The sequence below is a fragment of the Aotus nancymaae genome, unplaced genomic scaffold (genome assembly GCF_030222135.1).
Source record: "Aotus nancymaae isolate 86718 unplaced genomic scaffold, 86718_ANA_hifiasm-v0.15.2.pri h1tg000059l, whole genome shotgun sequence".
Lineage (NCBI taxonomy): Eukaryota > Metazoa > Chordata > Mammalia > Primates > Aotidae > Aotus > Aotus nancymaae.
The window spans coordinates 45,642,647-45,650,732 of NW_026988473.1; positions in this window are offsets into that span (position 1 = coordinate 45,642,647).

Here is an 8,086-nt window from a genome sequence, read left to right on the forward strand (position 1 = left end):
GACCAGCCTGGACAACATGGTGAAACCCCGTCTCTACTAAAAATACAAAAATTAGCCAGGCATGGTGGTACATGTCTGTAATCCTAGCTGCTTGGGAGGCTGAGGCAGGAGAACTGCTTGAACCCAGCAGGCAGAGGTTGCAGTGAGCTGAAATCGCACCACTGTACTCCAGCCTGGGGAGCAGAGTGAGACTCCTTAAAAAAAAAAAAGCATAGTCAATACATAAGCCAGTCCCACAGTCATTTATTATCATTATCAAATATTATGTACTGTACATAATTGTATGTGCTATACTTTTTATACAACTGGTGGCACAGTAGGTTGTTTACATCAGCATCACCACGAACACATGAGTAGTGCTTTGTGCTATGACATTAAGATGGCCAGAACATCACTAGACAATAGAAACTTTTCAGATCTCTTAAAATATGGTTGAGGCTATATATAGCGTCAACCTCCCAGGCTCAAGAGATCCTTCCACCTCAGCCTTCTGAGTAGCTGTGACTACAGGCACGCACCACCATGCCTGGCTAATTTTTGTATTTTTTATAGAGACAGGGTTTCCACCAAGTGCACTTTGGGAGGCTGAGGTGGGAGGATTGCTTGAGGCCACGAGTTCGAGACCAGCCTGGGAAACATGGGGGAACCCTGTCTCTATAAAAAATATCCCGACCTTAAAGTACAGGCCAAACTGGCCCTAGGCCTCAGAGAAAGGAGGAAGTTTTGCCTTACTCCATTCTATGAGGTGGCTCCCCAGACCTCATTTATAGCCACAGGGTGGAACTCTAGCCAGGATGATTCACTGTAGTAATAACCAGTCCCTTCAGAACTTATTTCCTAAATGACTGCCAGAGTATTGTTTAGCCTTATGGTCCTCAAAAGACAATTGCAATAATCTGATATAAATATGTTTCCAATGTCTGGCCAGTCAGCTTTTAGATATCAAATTAAACTCAAATTAAGATATGTAATCTGGGGAATCAATTGCTGGCCCAGGGGCAAATGTGCCAAAATAAGTCTAGTTTCTCGTATGGTTGGTCTCTCCCCATTAACAGCTCAAAATCCTGGGGTCCGGTCTTTCCCAACATCAACTTATTACGTGAAGAAAAAACAACAACTAGATATTAGACACAATATTAGAGGAAGGAGAAATGTAATGGTACCAGGAGACTGGGATGAGATCATGATAGCTATTGAGCACTAAATATAGCTCTCTAAGTTCACTGCTGCAAGAAAGAATGATTATGGATTGTGTAATTGTCCTTGTTTGGTGAGAGGATATTTGTCCATAGATACAAACATGTAATTGAAAGAGACATTCATCACAGATTCTTATATAAAGGATATTGAACAAGAGCATAAACAGTGTCTTCAATGGTAATGTAGCAAAAACCTCAAGGTAAAACACAGCGGTGCCTGGGGGTGGCTAATTCCAGAACTTGATGGGGAGTTGGGTAACAAGAAAGAAAGAGGAGAAATGTTTTGGAGAGGTGTCCCCATGGAGGGTAGTGAGGACAGCCAATGGCTTTCATAGAGATTGTCGTCTGGCCCGGGCTAGCAGATTTGAATAGCTGTGTTTGAATAGCTCTGTTGCTGTGTGGAGAGTTAGTGGACACTCTGTGTTGCCTCCAGCTTCCTTTTAACAGAATCTTGATTTTTTTCAGCTATCCATTTCTCCCTCATGCAGCCATGAGTATCAAGGGAAGAAGACTCCATGCCCAGCTCCAAGAGCTAGGCCTGACTGATTGGTCCAAAGGAAATCTTATCCCCTTGCCCAGATTAGTCCAGGAATATGCATACAACCCAATTCTGACCAATGAGTATGTAAGAGGATTCCAAGAAAAGTTTCTTTGTTTCAAAAAAAGAGCCAGAAAGATGTTCTCTCTTCTTCCTCCAGATTTTATGCTTTGATTTTGTATGATGGAATTACAGGTGCCCACTACCATGCCTGGCTAATTTTTCTATTTTTAGTAGGGATGGGGTTTCACCAGGTAGCCCAGGCTGATCTCAAACTCCTAAGTTCAGATGATTCACCCACCTAGGCCTCCCAAAGTGCTGAGATTATAGGTGTAAACCACTGTGCCTGGCAAGAAGGTATTTTAACTAACACGTATCTACTCCCATGGAACTTGTAGTGGAGGAGGGCTAGACATTAAACAATTGATTTCACAATTAATTATTTAATCATAATAGTATAAAGTACTAAAAGCATACAGTGCATAAAAGAGGATCTGATCTTGTCTGAGAGTGGCATGTTCCCTTCTCAGTCTCCATTCTCACTGGTCTTTTAAATTTCAACTGTGTTTCTTGTAAGAAGGTATTTACACTTAAGTCTGAGTTTTGCTTCTTGGCAAGGACTTCTGACATCTATTTGGTGACCACGGATAGGCTTTAACTATAAGACAAGGGCCAGGGGCAGTGGCCCATATTTGTAATCCCAGCTCTTCGAGAGGCCAAGGTGGGACAATCACTTGAGGCCAGGAGTTCAATACCAGTCTGGCCAACACAGTGAGATCCCATCTGAAAAAGAAAGAAAGAGAAGGAGAGAAAAACAAAAAAACTATAAGACCAATAGGCACTAGAGAGAGAGGGAGAAAAAGAGAGAAAAGAGAGAAACAGAAAAAAAAATGCATAAGACCAATAGATAATAAAGCTGATAAGCTTCTGTGAAAATTGTGGAGCCTGAATTGCATTCCCTCTTGGATGGGAGGAGTCCAACCTGTGGTTTGCCTAGAATGAGAAAATCTCACTTCACTAACCAGCAACGCCAAAGAAATCCTGAGAAATGAGACAACTAGAAGAGCTGGGGGTGGGGTTTGGGAATCACTCACAGTAGTGCAATCAAGTATTAGATACATTAAAAGCAAGTGTTATATTAGTTATCAATTGGTTGACTTCTGAGGACAAGATAGCAAAATTAAAGTCCTTTCCCTCTACTTTACTCAGACATCAGTCCATTGCCAACAAGGAGACTAATAAACAAAAACACTAACTCCATCTTTGGGAACACAAGGAGAAATCTGAAATAGAGAAAGCAGGTGGAGAAATCGTCTCAAAATTAGAGGAAGGCAAAGCTGCTACAGCAGATTTGCCTGGTACCTCATTCATATATTCTCAGCCCACCTGTGACTTTAGCCACAGCTGAAACTCACCTGTGCTGATAGCTCGTGCCTCATACATGCAATCTGAATCTTTTCTCTCTTTGCCTTGGAGCTTCTTCAATATTATGAAAGCTGCTTGGCTCATGGGTAAGAGAAAAGGCACTTGGAAGATGGGGCTCCCCAAATTAATGCCAGTAGGGGGCAGTTCTCGACCAAAGGGGTCCCACAGAAAGAGAGGATGAATGCTTCAGTGTCCAGTGCCTTGGGCAGACAATTCGGAGAGGCATACTCTTCCCTTCTCAGCCCCCAACTGCCTCAGTGATGACCTTAATAATGTACCCTTATATTGGCTTTTCCTTCTTCCTTTGATTAGCTTTTCTCTACTTCTTCACTCTTGCTTCCTGGGATCATCCCTCAAATAAACTACCTCCACTCAGGTTCTTATTTCGGACTTTATTTTCAGGGAAAATCAAACGAGGGCAGAGGGTACTTGGAAAGGAGACACTGATAAGAAGCAAGTCATTATCCTTGCAGTACCTTAGAAACACTCAGGAATGAGAGGCACCAGATGCCTTGGAAAGCAAGAGTGAAGTTTCCAGGGAAAAGCCAGCCCTCTGCCTTAGCAAGGTACAAAGAAGCCTCTAGGCAACAAGTCCTGCCCATACACAGATTGCAATCAGCCTTCCAGTGCCATACTCTTCTTTTCCTCTAGAACATAAATTTTTCAAAACAGTCTGAAACCCATGGAAAAGTTGTAAGATTAATATCAAGAATTTTCTTCCTCCTGTTTAAGACCAAGTCACTGACATGATAACCCATCACCACTGAGTACTTCAGTGTCTATTTCCTAAACAAAAGGACATAGCCACAATACAGCCATCAAAATCAGGAAACTGATATCAACACATTACAACCATCCAGTCTTCAGACCCCATGCAAATTTCACCAGTTATGCCAAGTAGGTCTTTTTTCAGCAAAGAAGCCAGTTCAGCATTACATGTTGCATTTGGTTGTCATGTCTCTTTATTCTCCTTTTTAATCTGACACAGTTTACTTCAGTCTTTTCTTGACATTCATAACCTTGAAGATTACAGTTCTAGTTATTTTGTAGAATGTCTATCAATTTAGGTTTGTCTGATGTTTTCTCAATGATTAGATTCAGGTTACACATCACAGGAATGATATTATGCTCTTATTGCATCTTACCGGGGGTATGTTGTTTCCATTTGTCCCATTACTAATGATATTCACTTTGATCATTTGACGAAGGTGGTGTTTTCCAGCTCTATCCACTGAAAATGTTCTCTCTTTCCCTTTGTAATAAGCATTTTGTGGGCAGAATTTGTTGTTTTTGTTTTTGCTCCTCTCTAATTAGAAGAAATGTGGATAGATGTTTTGAAACCATGCAAATATACTGTTCTTCATCAAACTTTAACTTATTTGATCTATATCAGTATGTGCTCATGGTCCTGTTTTATTCAGTGGTGTATGTCTGGATTCTCCACAGAAACAAAAACAATAAGACATATATATACAAATGTATGTTAAAAATATATATTACATTGTATATAACATTAAAATATATAACATATAAAAATAGCAAACCTAGGCTGGGCACGGTGGCTCACGCCTGTAATCCTAGCACTTTGGGAGGCTGAGGTGGGTGGATCACCTGTCAGGAGTTTGAGACCAGCCTAGTTAACATGGTAAACCCCATTTCTACTAAAAATACAAAAAATTAGCTGGCCATGGTGGTGCATGCCTATAATCCCAAATCTTTGGGAGGCTGAGTCAGGAGAATCGCTTGAACCCGGGAGGTGGAGGTTGTAGTGAGCCGAGATCACGCCTTTGCACTATAGCTTGGGCAACAAGAGTGAACCTCTGTCTCAAAAAAAAAAAAAAAAAAAAAAAAAAACCTATATACATACAATAATCATAATATATGTGATTTATTTTCGTTTTATTTTTTGAGACAGGTTCTCACTCTGTTACCCAGGCTAGAGTACAGTGGGACTGTGTTGGCTCATTGCAAAGTGATCCTCCCACCTCAGCCTTCTGAGTAGCTGGGACCACAGGTGCACACCACCACACAGGCTAATTTGTTTTTGTTTTTGTTTTTGTTTTTTGAGATGGAGTGTCACTCTGTCACCCAGGCTGGAGGGCAGTGGCACAATCTTGGCTCACTGCAACCTCCACCTCCTGGGTTCAAGCAATTCTCATGCCTCAGGCTCCTGAGTAGCTGGAATTACAGGCACCTGCCACCCTGCCCGGCTAATTTTTGTATTTTTAGTAGAGACGAGGTTTCACCATGTTAGCTAGACTGGTCTTGAACTCCTGACCTCAAGTGATTTGCCTGCCTCAGCCTCCCAAAGTTCTAGGATTACAGGCATGAGCCACCACATCTGACCATATATTAGTTATTATAAAGAATTTTCTCACATAGTGTTGGAGGCTGAGAAGTCCCAAGATATGCAGTTGGCAAGCTGACGAGCTAGGAGAGCTGGAGGTGTAAGTTCTAACCCAAGTCTGAGTCTGAAGATGGGAGGAGACTGATGTCCTAACCCAGAGTGTAGGACAGAGAATGAATTCTCTCTTACTGAGCTTTGTGTTCTGTTCAGGTGATCAACAAATTGGATGAGGTACACCCACACTGGGGAAAGACAATCTGTTTTACTCAGCCTACCAATTCAAATGTTAATTTTATCCAGAAACACTCATAGACATACCCAGAATAATGTTAACCAAATATATGGGTACCCTATAGCCCAGTCAGGTTGACACATAAAATTAATCAGCACAAGTGGGTTATAATTCATTATTATCCTTAGTAACTTTGATATGCAAATCATTCTGGATTTAGCCAGTGAACATCTCTGCAAGCTGTCCTCTATGTCCTTTTGACATGTCCCCATCAACTTTTTGGCATTTCTTTACATTCTAGCACAAAAAGATGTTAAACCAGACTCATCTTGCATTTTCTGTAATTGAGGCCTGGAATCAGCCATATCCCCAAGGCACCCTGGCTCCTTTTAGTGAAGGATGTTTTTATTATTTATTTTTATTTGTTTATTTATTTTTTCTGAGATAGGGTCTGACTGTGTCACCCAGGCTGGAGTGCAGTGGTGTGATCTTGGCTCACTGCAACCTCTGCCTCCCAGGCTCAAGTGATTCTCCCACCTCAGCTTCTCATGTAGCTGGGACTACAGGCATGAGCCACCATGCCTAGCTAATTTTTGTGTGTGTGTGTGTGTGTGTGTGTGTGTGTGTATATATATATATGTGTGTGTGTGTGTGTATATATATATACACACACATATATATATATATATATTTGTGTGTGTGTGTGTGTGTAGAGATGGGGTTTTGCCATTTTACCCAGACTAGTCTTGAACTCCTGGGCTTGAGTGATCCATGTCCCTCAACCTCTCAAAATGCTGGGATTATGGGCATGAACCATTGCGCCTGGCCGAAGTATGGTTTTTAAAAATCAAGAACTGAGTGCTAGGTGTGTTCATTGTGTTTCAGATATCACTGTTTCTCGACTCTAAGAATGGGCAAAGCTAGGAAATATATCTACATATATCCATGTGGAGTGTGTGTGTTGTGTGTATATATGTTTTCATATATAGACATTTATATTCATATTTCTTTTTTTTAGTACACTTGGAAGAGGGCCAAGCAGGCGACTTGAGAGATTCAAGTGCATATATGTGTATTTATTTCTAAATCTATCTATATATATTGAAGAAAATGTTTCCACCAATATTCAATTTTTAATCCAACTCCAGAAGGTTCATCCTCGTTATCTTCCTTTGCATATTTTTACCTCCATTCTCTGATAGCAAGAAATCTTATGGATGCTTAGGATATTTTTTAATTGAAGAAAGGAAGTTACAAAATTGCATGCACATTATGAGGTCATCCTTTTCTTAAAGTTAACACATGCATTGAAAAAAAAAACCTGGAGGAATATATATCCAACCGCTAACACTGTTCCCTTCCATCAAGGGGAGTGGGGTTTTGGGGGCTTTGCAATTCCTGTATTACATCTATATTTCTAATATTTTAAAATTTTTGGCCAAGAGCAGTGGTTACTTTTTTTTTTTTTTGCAACAGGATCTCGCTCTGTCTGCCAGGCTAGAGTGCAGTGGAACGAACAATCAGGGTTCACTACAGCCTTAACCACCTGGACTCAAGCGATTGTCTTGCCTCAGCCCCCTGAGTAATTGGGACTACAGGTGTTCACTACCATGCCTGGTTAATTTTTTGCACTTTTAGTAGAGATGAGATTTTGCCATGTTGGCCAAGCTGGTCTTGAACTCCTGGATTCAAGCAATCCACCTGCCTCAGCCTCTCAAAGTGCTGGGATTACAGGCATGAGCCACTGAGCCCACATGGGCGGTTACTTTTTAACAGGATGTTGGTGGCTCTTTTCCTGTTGCCCTACAATTGACATTAAAGCCCATGGCCGAAAAAACCAAAAACAAAATATCTCATCTTCTAAAGAGAACAACTTACATTTAAAATGTAGAACCCTCCGACCCTTGAACCTTCCCCTGGGCTTACAAACAGGATGCCCAATTGGTTCTTCTGCCATCAGCCACCACCCCTCCACCGTCAGGCCCCACCTTCTGAATTATATTAAGATATAGAAAATGGAAGGCAGGGGAGACTTCTTGAAGGTAGTTGGACTTGTGGAGACTGTAGTGTTTGTTCATGGTGAGTGGGTGTTTTCTTCTCTACCTGAAGCCTTGTATGGAGAAACAAGGGAGGGGGCTCCAAAGGAATTGCTATTACTAGTATTATTATTTTTTTGTTTTTTGTTTGTTTGTTTGTTTTTGAGATGGAGTTTCTCTCTTGTTACCCAGGCTGGAGTGTAATGGCGCGATCTCAGCTCACCGCAACCTCTGCCTCCTGGGTTCAGGCAATTCTCCTGCCTCAGCCTCCTGAGTAGCTGGGATTACAGGCATGCACCACCATGCCCA